The sequence below is a fragment of the Lissotriton vulgaris genome, chromosome 6 (genome assembly GCF_964263255.1).
Source record: "Lissotriton vulgaris chromosome 6, aLisVul1.2, whole genome shotgun sequence".
Lineage (NCBI taxonomy): Eukaryota > Metazoa > Chordata > Amphibia > Caudata > Salamandridae > Lissotriton > Lissotriton vulgaris.
Window position 1 is genome coordinate 46,560,897 of NC_141694.1, and position 13,236 is coordinate 46,574,132.

At 46.5% G+C, this 13,236-nt stretch overlaps 1 protein-coding gene across 1 annotated transcript in view; it reads left to right on the forward strand.

Annotated features, from left to right (window-relative positions):
* MDGA1 (MAM domain containing glycosylphosphatidylinositol anchor 1) overlaps positions 1–13,236 on the forward strand; it is a 900,569-nt gene that overhangs the window by 536,271 nt on the left and 351,062 nt on the right. The window lies entirely within an intron of this gene.

The following is a 13,236-nucleotide window of genomic DNA, read 5'->3' on the forward strand; positions in this document are numbered from 1 at the left end:
ACGTCTTCCTGGGGTTTCTGACGACAGGCCGTGACTATCGACCAATCTACCTTTTTCTCTGGGATCAGTGTCTTTAACTTCTGAACTAATTTGTCTGGGAGTTCTAGTATGTCTTTTACTGGTTTCCTTCCAGGCTCTCGCTGTCTATCTAGTTCACCGAGTTGCTCCCAGGTGTGCCCAAACAGATCTGTGTGGTCAGCCTTCCGGATTTGCTTCCACACGTCAGCAGGCAGGCATAACCCGAAAAACAAGTCAATGTCCGCTAAAGTCATTATCGTTGAACCCAGAGCTGTGTTCATCTCGGTATAGAACGCTGTCGGGTTCTTTCTTAAATCGGGCAGAGTTTGTCTAAAGGTTAGGATATCTTGTCGGTCCCATGGTTGGTAAACCCAATTGTACACAACCCTCCCTTTTGCATCTGTGTGATTAATATCATCGTTTGTCCCCAGACCACGTGGCGGAATCCAATATGGAGCCGCTTCTCTGATGGGAATCATAGTGTTGGCTACTTCTACTGAGGTCGTTTCAGGGACTGTAACCTTGGTTTCTGGTTTTTGTTCCGTGAGGTGGCGGAAGACCTCAAGCGTCTGCATGAAGAGATCCGTCGCCTCACATTCAGTCCCATCTCCGACATCAATCTTCCTATACAGTGTGGTCAGTTTAGCGGGGCCCTTACTTTGATACCTATCTTCATATGCGTTCAGGGTGTGGTAGCCGAATCGCAAAATGAAATGCCGTCTGTGGCTATCGGCATGCGAGTTATACATGCTCATAGTGTACTCTTCGCTCTCCCTTCGTTCCACTAGTGTCTTTGCTATTTTGTCAATCCCATCCCGTTCATCTTTGCTCAATCTGTTTGATCTGGCTGGTGGGTGCTCGCTAGCCTCGGGGGCATCTGTTGGTGCTGCTAATGTGGCTGGTGCGGAGGCCGTGAGGGCTGGTGCACTAGCGCTAAGGCCGTTCTAGCTCGTACTCAGGGCCTGCAGGCGTTGTTGGCAGGGAGCATATGGAGGGGGCATGTAGATGATTGGGGGACCTAGCAGTAACTCATCGTTCGCCCGCTGTTTGGAGGGCAATTCAGGGTAGAGCGTAGAGGGGGTCCTAACAGGACATTGGCCTGTCGACCCTGATTCTTGGTTTTGTGTAGCTTCTTTTCTTTCTTCTATTTCTTCTTCTAGTTGCTTGGCGGCTAGGTGGGCTGCCTTTCGTAATTCTTTCCCTATTTTTGCTTCTTCTCTTTTCTGTCGTTGTTCCGTTTCTTTGCGCCACATGCCAATACTATCGAGCATAGTGGGCGTGGTCTTATTTTTCTGGAGCGCTGTTTCTAATGTTTTTATTTTATTTTCATCAAAGGAACCTATCAGTGGCCACTGACTTTCGGGGTTCTTCTTTGTATATTTATGCCATAGCTTAGTATAAGCTATAGCGACTAGTCCATGCTTAGTGAACATGTCCTTATTAGGGGTGCCCTCCAGTGGAGCTGGATGGTTCATCTCTAATAAGCGGTCCGGGCTGTACAGGCTACCAATCAGTGGGGAGAAGATAGGCATGACGGGTTACAATGGGGACAAAGGTCTGCACTACCTATCTTATCACGGCGGACAAAGACTAGACAGAATATTTCTATTCTACGTTGTTTGTAGGCCGTGAATACCTCAAAAGAACCAATACCGAACAGTCAATGTTCGGTCAATCAAACAATCAGTGGGGAGAATAAGTGGGTACGACGTGTTAAAGTTTTGCGTTACCCACTCTTTCTCTACCTGCAAAGAGAGACCTTGTTCTTCCCTGTTTGCAGACAGAGAATCTCCAGACAACAATCCACGAACGATAGTTCGGGAAAACAGTGGGGGAGGAAGATAGGCACGACGGATTACAATGGGGACAAAAGTCTGCGTTACCTATCCTTCACTGTTTGCAAAGAGAGAGCCTGTTGTTTCTCCGTTTGCAGACGGTGAATCTCCAGAGGGATCAACAAAGCGTAATACTAGTATTATCCAAAACAAACAATCATTTCTCAGTTTGTCGTGTTTACACGACCTTACCCGGACCGCATGGACGGTTTCCTGTCTTCCGAATCCAGCGCTCGATCGTCCTCTCTTCTTCGCGATGTTCGTGGCACTCCTGATGGTTCCCAGTCAGGACCGTAGATCACTCGAGAGAGGTCTGTTCGGATCTAGTGAAGGTCGGATGATCGGCTGTCAGACGAGGGTCTATCGGACACGAGCTCTCCCGATCGTTGCAGTCGTTCACTCTGTCGTCGGGACCTCTCCCACTGGATCCACGAGTCGCTGATGGGCCCCACGCTTTGGGACGCCAATTGTGGAAAAAGGGTAAGGCTAAGACCTTTTTCAAGATTTGCCCGGCGCTAACCGCCTTTGTACCATTCAAATTACCAAGCAATGAGGCAGGCGCCGGAGACCAGAAGGCAGGAAACAGAAGTTTTATTCCGACGGAGCAGAACACATCAGATCAGACAACAAGGTATCGTCTCGAGGTGCTCTAACAGCCTCTCTGAGGCCTGGCCTCTTATACACTGGTTTATGGCATGTGACCTTTCTTTATTACAATCAAGATATTGTGAAGTAAGGAAAAAAAAACATCCCCGTAATCCTCGTGTCAATCCCACCCCACATGCCTCCACAATATAGGTCCTCAACCTGCTGATAAGAGGAGGGGGTCATCACGCAGCTGAGTGTTCTGCCGATTCTTAGGATGTGTGCGCCTGATCATATCCCCTGGGGTGGGGAGGCCATGATCAATAGTGGGCCCTTTGAAGAGGAGTGACTTCATACAATAAGGGGCAGTAAATGGTATCTCCCGGCTTAGGCGATGGCCTCGGATCTGTGTGGACAGTCGGACTCGGGGGAAGGGGTCATCAAAGGAGTGGTATTCATGCCGCGTGGACAATTGAACATCGGAGGGATGGCTCATCAACAGAGGGGTATTCATGGAAGGAGAGGAGGTGTTGGTCAGGCGCGGGCGTGATTTGCCAAGGACAGGGTCATGCAGGAGGAGAAGGGTTATGCTCATGTGAGGGAGGGAGGGGGGAGCCAGGGTGCGCGGAGGATGCCTGCAGGGTCAGAGGAGCGCGCTGGCGATCGATCGTGGACAGGGACACCATGATACCTTAAATGGCTGTCGTGTACATTGTGCGTGGGTGACAAGCTGGCGCAGATGATGTTCAGCTCGTAAACTAAAATTCCACATGCGACCACCGGGCTGGCCGTCAGAAAGTGCTCATTTACACAGCGGCTTGTGCTGCGGTGCAGGGAAAGGGCTGTTGCACAAACTTTGTGCTCATCTGTGCACTGTGTGCCATGCACCATGTGGTGCATGACACACGGTGCATGGGGGCACTACATGTGCCCCCTGGGACCCTTTACAAAGGCCCACGATGGACGGTTGCCCTGTTTGAGGCCTCCAAAGTCCCTTTCTGACAGGGTTTTCATGGCTGTGTGTCCGACATGAAAGGGCTGTCGGAAAGGGGTATCATAATCCCGATGGCGGTGCCTGCCTCGGCCTCACCGCCATTCATGGGATACGATGCCGACCACTGCACTTTGGAGGTGAAGGTCTTCCCCCCGACCACTGAGGGCCCGACCACCAGCATCTGTTGGTCGGCATCCGTGGCGGGTCCAACTGACATCATAACCAGGCCCAAAGTTTGGACATTTTGCTGATTTCACCAGCATTATCAAAATGTTGCCCAAGCCTAGTCCAAGTGCGGTCTAATATTGCATTATCACAGATCATGAAGAACAGAGAGAAATTTGACACTTTTATGCCACAAGGGCCAGCACCCAACCTGGGCAGGCGGTGACCACAGGTCTGACTCTGGGCTCCAACATGAAAAGAACAGGCAGAAAGGACAGCGGGTGTACAGATAAAAAGTACCTGCTCACTTTCTCATCCTGATAGGTCGTTAGTGCACCTTCCTTTTTGAAGCTGATTGGTCCACATGCAGGACCTTCCTCTGTGAACCTGATTGGTCCACATGCAGGACCTTCCTCGGTAAAGCTGATTGGTCCACATGCAGGACCTTCCTCTGTGAACCTGATTGGTCCACATGCAGGACCTTCCTCTGTGAACCTGATTGGTCCACATGCAGGACCTTCCTCGGTAAAGCTGATTGGTCCACATGCAGGACCTTCCTCTGTGAACCTGATTGGTCCACATGCAGGACCTTCCTCGGTGAAGCTGATTGGTCCACATGCAGGACCTTCCTTTTTGAAGCTGATGATTGGTCCACATGCAGGACCTTCCTCGGTGAAGCTGATTGGTCCACATGCAGAACTTGCATTCTGATATAAAGTTTCCTCTGCCAGACAGAACAATGAATTTAGTCCAATCTCTTCTGAAACATAAGGCGATTTAATGTCCTTCATACATATTGATTGAAACAAGCCAACAAAAGTTATTAATGTGGACATCTTGTGTTCAAATCCAACTAAGTACTCACGTTTCGTTTCATGAATTGCCTCCTGTTCAGCACTAATGCCCACACGCCATCCTTCTCTGAGTGTGTAGTATTTTCAGGGCAGGAGACACTGTGTCTTGACTGCTGCTGTAGTTACAAGCCTGCTCGCCTCTCCTGGCTAGGATTGCAGGGGTTCAGTTTTGAGTACTCTGTACCTCTCAGCCTCAGATGCCTTCCAAACTGTGCTGCTGCCTCTTCTCAGGGAGAGGCTTATTCACCAGGCCGCAGGGAACACAAACTCAAAACTAGGGCTGCCCCTCTCCTGTTTTTACTGAGTTTTAAAGATGAATACAGGTAGAAAATAATGTGTTTCCTGTCTGTATTTATTTTAAAAAAAATGGAAAATACAGAAAATTTGACATTTTTTGAGCGCCTTTCTATACTGTCATTGATGTATTCCAGGCCAACAGCTGAGGAGGCAGATGTCATGGGGAGTTAAGAAAATAGAATGAAGCTTCATTAAATACCAACATACGCCAACATCCATTTGTATTATAATGCCAATATTTACCTCTGGGTGTTTTGTTGTGTTATATTTGACTGCTTCGTTTACTAAAGCATGACAGGCATCAAAGCATGCGTGCATATTCATTAGTTAAATACATGTGGAAATTATACCATTTTACAACTTCATTTATTCACAGATAAAAACCGATAAGATGGCCAGAAATGAAATATGGATAAATACAGAGGGAAATGTTAAACAAATAAATACCATAGCACCGGGGGCCCTACTCAAAACACACTGAATAAATCAAGGATCCACATGCCCTGGGAGATCAGAAATACTGCGGGAAACATGCAGCGCTGTGGAGGGTGGAGGCATTCACTCAGTCTGCCCGAGGAAGTCCCTTCTCCTAAGGGTTCCACACCAGGGGGCAGATTTACAAGCCTCTTACGTCAATTTGGCGTCACTTTTAACATGGGAAAAGTGACGCAAAAGTGGCGCAAGGGCTTGTAAATCTGCCCCCAGATCTTTAAGGGGTTCCAGAGTGAAGAGGTGTGTGGACAATGCAGTTTGAATGAAGCCCGGGCTTCGATGAGTGTTTATTGCAGCTGTGATGCATTTGTAACATTTGAAACTAGCCAAGGTGTACTCTTCACAGCTTTCACTTGGGCTGGACAAATCTGTGAAACCCTGATTCGTTTTTATTTTCCAAACTGTTTTTATTATTATTTTTAGTTTTTTTCCATTAACAGGGCTGACATGCACAGTACACTTTCTACAGATCCCTGAATGGGTACAATAACATCAGATATACATTGAGGCGGGTATAAGCAAGGTAGATTCACATTTGCTAGTGCAGTGCTTATACATGACTTTGGTTGTATTTGCGTATTGAATGATATACCTTTAAGTTCAAAAAGAATTTTATTAGTCATAAAATAAGGCATCAATACATAGTAGATGAAAAGAAATGGGGGAAATAAGGAAAGGGAAGGGGAAGGGGAAACAAAGAAAGGATAATCAGGGTATACTCTACAAGGGATAAGGTAGCAAAAAACAATTCATGGGCAATAGGACTAAATATAAGGGGTACCATGGGTATGCATCAAAAGCAGGTGCAAATGAGAACATATCAGATAATAATGCAGAAATAGAGAGGAAATGCAAAGGGTATCAGGGGGGCTTGGGAACCTCCTGCTGGGCAGGCCGTGGGCCAAATGAAAGAGTTGCACAGTTATCTAAATACATCGTAACAGGATGCCATAAGTCAGCATGTTTTGTTGTCATTTGGGCAGGGAAAACAAAAGCAGTGTCAAGCCTATGATTATGACAAACATTATACCACCATGCTTAAAAAGATATGTTAGAAGCAGCTTTCCAATTGATAGTAATCTGTTGGAATGCAACAGCCAACAGCAAGTCAACAATACGAACATGTAGGTCAGTCCCCTCCCAACAAGGAGAAAGACTCCCTAAAAAGAGATGGGTGTGAGACAGGGGAATACAAGTGTGGAAAATTACATTGATTTGAGCCCAGACCAGCAACCAAAAATCATGTACATGCTTAAAGAGAAATAACATATGAAATAAGGTAGCATAAGCTAAGGAACAAGACCAACAAGCGTGTGAGACAGTAGAGAACTGCTTGTTTTGGGTGAAAGGAGTGTGTAGCAGTCTATTGTAGATAAAAAATAAGGATTGTGTCAAGGACGCTGCTCTGGACGTTTTACGAATGATATACCTTGGCGGTTATATGGATTCCGGAGCATTTGCATGTGTGCTGCGTGGCAGATCTATTAGCCTTTTCTGTGTCGTGGTCTAGAAACTGGGGAGCGGGGGCTAATGCAACAGTGGCGACTGAAAACATAACAGGTTATAATAGTATGGTAATGGATCTGAGCGTTCCTTGGTCCCCTCGCTTAGTGTGTCTTCTAGATTGTCGCACATGTAATAGAGATTACCTTGTGTCTGAGGAGCAGTACTAGAGGGGGCACACCCACACCTGTTTCCTGCTTTCTTAGAGCAACCTTTCAGTGATCAATCCCCTTGTCTTTGTGAAACCCCTTTTAGTATTGGTGTTCTGTGGCCCAGCCTTGCCCAGACTAGACATTGAAACACTGTATGGAAGTTGTCCTTCATGGTACACAATTTTAAACCTATCAGAAATCTAAGGTAGAACTGCACCCCTTTTGCTAATAATTCAGTGTTGGTTGGGAGGTCAAGATGTTTAGCCGGCATGAAGCCCTGCGACATGGCACTTTTAAAAATATGAGGACAGTATTTTATGTTTACATTTCTTTATTGATTTTCAGCAAGAAAGGGGAGACAAGGCATAAAACAAAGCATAAGACAAATCTGAGACCTTACTTGTTGTAGGAAGGAATCCTAGAACTCCCCCTTGCCCCAAAGACCCTCCCCCGCCCCAGAGCGCATCACTCCACCCCACCCTCTGGGATCGGATATATATGTATATGCAGCAGTCACAATGTCAGGTGCAGTCGGTGGGAGCTCTGTAGGTCTTAGAAGCCCTAGATACTTAGGACATGTGAGTTCATGGGTTTCGGAGGCGAGCAGTGATAGGAACGGTCTCCAAAGATCTGGGAATGAGGCCCGCTGATTGGAACGGAAGCGGGAGCTACGTTCCATGCCCGGTATGTACCATATCTGATGTAGCAACTCCAGGTGGGTAGGAAGACGTCCCGGCCCCCAATGAGCCAAGATATTCTGAGGACATCATTTTGAATAGATTGAAATTGAGATGGTGATGGGGCAGCCAATTCTAAATCTATAGTCTTGACAAGGAAAACAATGTATTTCAGGGGGGATATTTTAGAGTAGACTATCAGGGCCATATTATCAAGAACAGGCGATAAAATTATCGCCGCTTTATCGGCACGAAACTGCAGCTAAAGCGGCGATAATGCGCTTGATATTATGTCCTCGTGAATTCCCATAGCAGCCCAGGTTCTGGTGTTAACCTGGGTTTCTTTGGGAATTCACAAGGGCATATTATCAAGGCCATTATCGCCGCTTTAGCGGCAGTTTCGTGCCCATAAAGGGGCGATAATTTTATCGCCTGTTTTTGATAATGTGGCCCTCAGTTCCTGAACTGGGCAAGGGATTCTTTATAAAGGTTAAAAAGAGAAGGGGGTGGGTAGAGCCTTTCACAATCCCTTGGAGCAGAGTGGAAGGGGGTCTTGATAATATGTGTTGCCTTTGGTTTTCTAGGTATGATGAGAAACAGCTGAAAATTGAGGCTTGCGCACCCACATTCTCTCCTCAAGTATTTTAGACGGGAGGAATGCTGATCCGTGATGGGTGGCGCTAATAGGACCATGAGATTTGGAATGCGTGAGCATTGACCGATGTTTGTAGGTCCATGGTTTCCATCCTGCAGTGTCCTAAAGACTGAGTCTAGGTCATCTAAGAGGATACTTTTCATAATAAAATGTTTGAGTAGGATTGCTGCACAGCTTTAGAAGCTTTGGATAGGAAGAGAAGTTTAAACACTAGGCGACAATTATTCAAGTCCTCTGGGTCAGCTTAAAGTAGAGAAGTGAGTGACCGGCCACATTTTTAGGTTGTCTGGGTCTATTTATTGTTTTCATTTTTTGTCTAGCACACAGTGGCCGAGGATCTGATGTATCAGAGAAGTGAACCAGTGTTGGGTGCGTGAACTTGGAGGAAGGTTAAAGTTTGGTTACGGTGTTGGGGAGTTTGCTTTCCGGCAGCTTCCCGGATCAGGATCACAATGTGCTGGTTTCTCCGCATTAAGAAGCAGGTTCAGTTCTCTTTAAAGTGAGAGACATCTCTTTGTCTCTCATTTTGTCTTTGACAAAGTTTAAGAAAGCCTTGCATTTCCGTATGGTATTGACAATGCTTCCCATAAGTGGACGGCTTTTGTTCTGTTTCTCTTCTTGATATGGGTTTTGTGGCTAGGCCTTCTCTTGGGTTATCATTGTCCTAATAAAGGCAATTTTACTCTTGAAAATGTGTTTTTTTATGTTTCTTGTAATCTTTGATAGATTTTCAAGATTAGTCGTTTGGGAATTTGCTGCCCGGGGTGTTCCTAACACTCTCATTTGATGCTACAGATTCACTTTGCTAGAACAGGCTGTGCAGGAAAGAGACCCTACATTCAGCTTCTACCCATCCCACACACATATGCACCCTGGTGTCTCATATGGGATTCACCAGCAGTGGCTTCACTGGTTCTCCTGATACCGTTCACATAGGCCTGAGTGAAATATATATTATGTTGGTGTCATTGACATCATTTTGGGAATTTTGTGTTACACTTGTTATGAGAAATTCACGAAAGTATGCTATTACTCCACGTCACATAATTACACACCATCTGTTGGAAAATGTTTCTGTGAGCGTGCGGAAATAACACGCATGGCCAGAACACGAGTGGCTGTTGCTTGTGCTTGTGCTGTTGCTCAAGCTGTTGTTTGCACCACTTGTGTTTATTTCACACTCATTTTTTTATGTCTCTTTTTATCAACAAATGCAGCGTTGTGTCAAACATTGATGTGAGGTCGCATTTCATGCCAAAATATGTAAATGTGGGTGTACTTGTAAAGCGCACTGTGACTCCAAGGAGTATCCTGGCGCTGAAGACCGCTGGGGAACCCGTCCTGGTTTTCCCTGTGAGATGGTCCCTTTCTGGGTATCTCTAAGGTGAAACCAGGCATCCCCGGCGTCTGTGGGGGTCTGTTGTAGAGATGAGGCAAGCTTAATGCCCAGAGTTGCCGAGTGTGATCCCTGGTTAGAGTAGGCACCGAGGCGAGAATTATCGAGCCCGTTGACCCTGGTCCACGACCCTGCCGCGTCGGGGATTGAACCCTGGTCCCAGGCAGTTCTCTGCTTCCGGGTCTGCCGCCTCTAACTAGTGAGCCACACCACTCCACACAGCCTTCCATTCAGGTCTAGTGGGAAGCATTATTTCTGGACTGGTCGTAACCTTTTTTCCAAGTAGAGGAAGAGCATTTCCAGCTTGTTGTATCGCAGAACTAAACTGAGAGTAGATCTCCCACTGAGTGAGTGGGAGGGTACCCTGTCCTCAGTGGGAGCAGTGGATGTGGCGAAGGAAGTTCACGTCTTCTATGGCATAGAATCCTCTATTACACCTTATCTCGATTGTTACTGTCTTGACATACTCCAAGCTCTACACCTCTTGTCTTTAATCGACACTCTTTGTGGGCACTCAGGTGTACTCTTGACTAGCTCAAAATTCTACATTACTAAGCGCATGGCACAATTAGGGTATAGTGATGCGGGGCTAGATTTATAAGTGAGGATACAAATAGATGAAGGGTCTTTGAGCCATAGACCTTTTTAAGTCATGGGCTAATGGCCCATGGCCCCAGCCTTTCAGGGGACCATATAACCATCTATCTCTGTTCTACAGAGTCTCTGGCCTGATGACCTTAACTCATTCTTAAGCAGATTGTTTCAAATATTGTTTTCTTTTAATTTATTTATAATGTGGGTGATGTATGGAAGTCTATTACAGACAGTTTGCAGAGAAGTGTTAGTTTCTCAACACAATGCAACATCCATAAAAAAGATCAAACTTGGACCTCACATATGAGAAATGGAAGGGGGGCCACAAAGATTATTTATTATAATATTAGTAAGCTGCTGCCGAACTATAAGATTGAAAACACATACCAGTATCCCTGAATATTAGATGTAAACACATTTAGAATTTGGACCAGTGCACCTGTGCACTCAGTGACCTGGCCAAAGGGGGCATGAGAGAGCTGAAATTGGATCATAAATTCAAAGCTGATCTAAACAGGAGCCCTCAATATACGTTTGGCCCCGGGCCCCTAAATCCTTAAGATGTCCCTGCTTTGAGCATAAACCCCCCCTTGCTGGTCATGCCTGGGAGCAGACTGGATTTCTTTACTTTAGTCATGGACTTCGAGCTCTTGCTACTTAACAATGAGTCAGCAGTTCCTGGTCTGGGGAGGTGTGGCTCCTGGGAATCATGCTCCTGCCTCTGAGGCCTGCATAGATTTTCCATGTTTCTCTGTGTGTGTGTGAGCTCCCTGGCACGCTGCCCAGGTGCAGTCATCTTTAATTATTCATCTTTGGCTTCGCTCTATCGGTGCTGCAGGGGCATCTCTGATCTAACGTGAATGTTTTTATAATCTGGTTCAAGTGTGTGATTGCAAACTCAGTACAGCGGATCTGATTGAAGGCCAGTTGTTTCTATGTTTTTGGGTTGCTCTTTCTCGCACTTTCACCTTCTCTTCTCTCATTGCTGGTTTGTACCTAATCGTTTCTCCGTCCTCTCTTCTTCCCAAATCTTTTCTCCCCTTTCAGTGCCTTTTGTTTCTTTCTGCTCTGCTACTGAATTCCTACCTTATTGTACACGATCTGCTGCCTTTCGTTCTTCTGTTACCAACCCAATTTGTTTTATCTGGCTCCCTCCTCAAGCAGTGGCGGCTGCTGCTTAACTGGGGTGGTGTGGCACACAAAAAAATCCACTTATCTGCAGGCCGACCGCTGTCTCTCTGCCATCTTTGGTCATCGACACGCAAGAAACACACAGGCTTCCCTAGTCAATCACGACGCTGCTGTCACTATTGGTCAGAGAGCTGTGGTTCGGAATCCCGACGGGGACTACGAGCCCGTTCTCCACCCAGGCTGTGATATACAGCCGATGGAGAACATGGAAAGTGCGCATGACAGTTTGGCCGGTCCAAGATGACCGGCCAAAACGCTATGTGCACTTAGAGAGTGCTCACTATTCCTCCCCCTGCCCCAACTCAGCCCCGCCCAGCCCGCATGTAAGCCAATATGGAAAAATGAAATGATCATAACATTGCATTATTATCATTTCATTTTTCCTTTTTATACTGCTCACATAGGTCTAGGGCGACGCTCCTCCTCCTTAACAGAGGAGCCTCAACCGGATTTAATGGAAATTAAAATATATGTATGTACAAGACATTACAGGAAGGAAACAAAAGAGGGAGACTCCCAGTAACTTGTTGAATGTGCTCATGGCATCATATATTTGAAACACAAATTATACATGACAGTTATAGCAGCACTGTTAGCATAAAAGGCAACCCTAAGGAACTTGGTGAACGTTGTGCTCGTGACAAAAAGGTGATGGCGCAAGTGACAGGTGAGGAACACAGCGATAGGCACGAAGTGATAAAGTGATATAGAATATATTCAAAATGAATTGTTCGACACAATGATTTTCAATTACGTAATCAGGGTTTAGAGCAATTCTGTGAACCAAAGATGAATGTGCACCATAAATTGCACTGGTAAAATGGGCGACGGCGTTTCGATCCTAGTAAATCAGGATCATCATCAGGACCGGGTAGCCAAGATTATGGGTGCTGCATGGAAAAGGAAAGGAAAGGATCAGGGCGACTAGGGCAGGGGGCACACTGGGGGAGGAGATCGGGAGAAGGGGAAGTCGAAGTGGGGGCAAGGCTGCCTACCTGTAGCACACGGGGAGGGGGATCCAAGAGTAGATCAAGAAGAAGTAAAAGTTGGGGTCCTTGCGTGTGAGGTGGCGTAGAAAAACGTCTGCATGTGGTTACAGGACCGGAGCGTGCAGTCTGGGGAAAAAAGGAAGGGACAAAACAAAGTAAATGAGTTGCCGTGCTAATGAGCAAGCGTAGGTCGGGGTGAGACAGCGATGCTGGAATGGTTAACTCACCCAGTGGTAACTCGATGAAGGAATCATAGGTGAGGTGCAGGGTCAGAGCTCTGATCCACAGCAATGACAACAGGTGTAGAGTCTTGGGTATGAGTGCAGGGCTTAGGAAGTGAAAGTAAAGGTTTCGGGGCTCAAGTGTAGCCACGGCTTACCTTACCCCAACTTTTACTTCTTCTTGATCTACTCTTGGATCCCCCTCCCCGTGTGCTACAGGTAGGCAGCCTTGCCCCCACTTCGACTTCCCCTTCTCCCGATCTCCTTCCCCAGTGTGCCCCCTGCCCCTAGTCGCCCTGATCCTTTCCTTTCCTTTTCCATACAGCACCCATAATCTTGGCTACCCGGTCGTGAAGATGATCCTGATTTACTAGGATCAAAACGCCGTCGACCATTTTACCAGTGCAATTTATGGCGCACATTCATCTTTGGTTCACAGAATTGCTCTAAACCCTGATTACGTAATTGAAAATCATTGTGTCGAACCAATCATTTCGAATATATTCTATTTCACTTCATCACTTGGCGCCTATTGCTGTGTTCCTCATTTTTTTTTTACCTATTCGAGCTCGGCGGTGATGGGTAGGTGATTCCGCACGGACACGGGAAGCTTGAGCC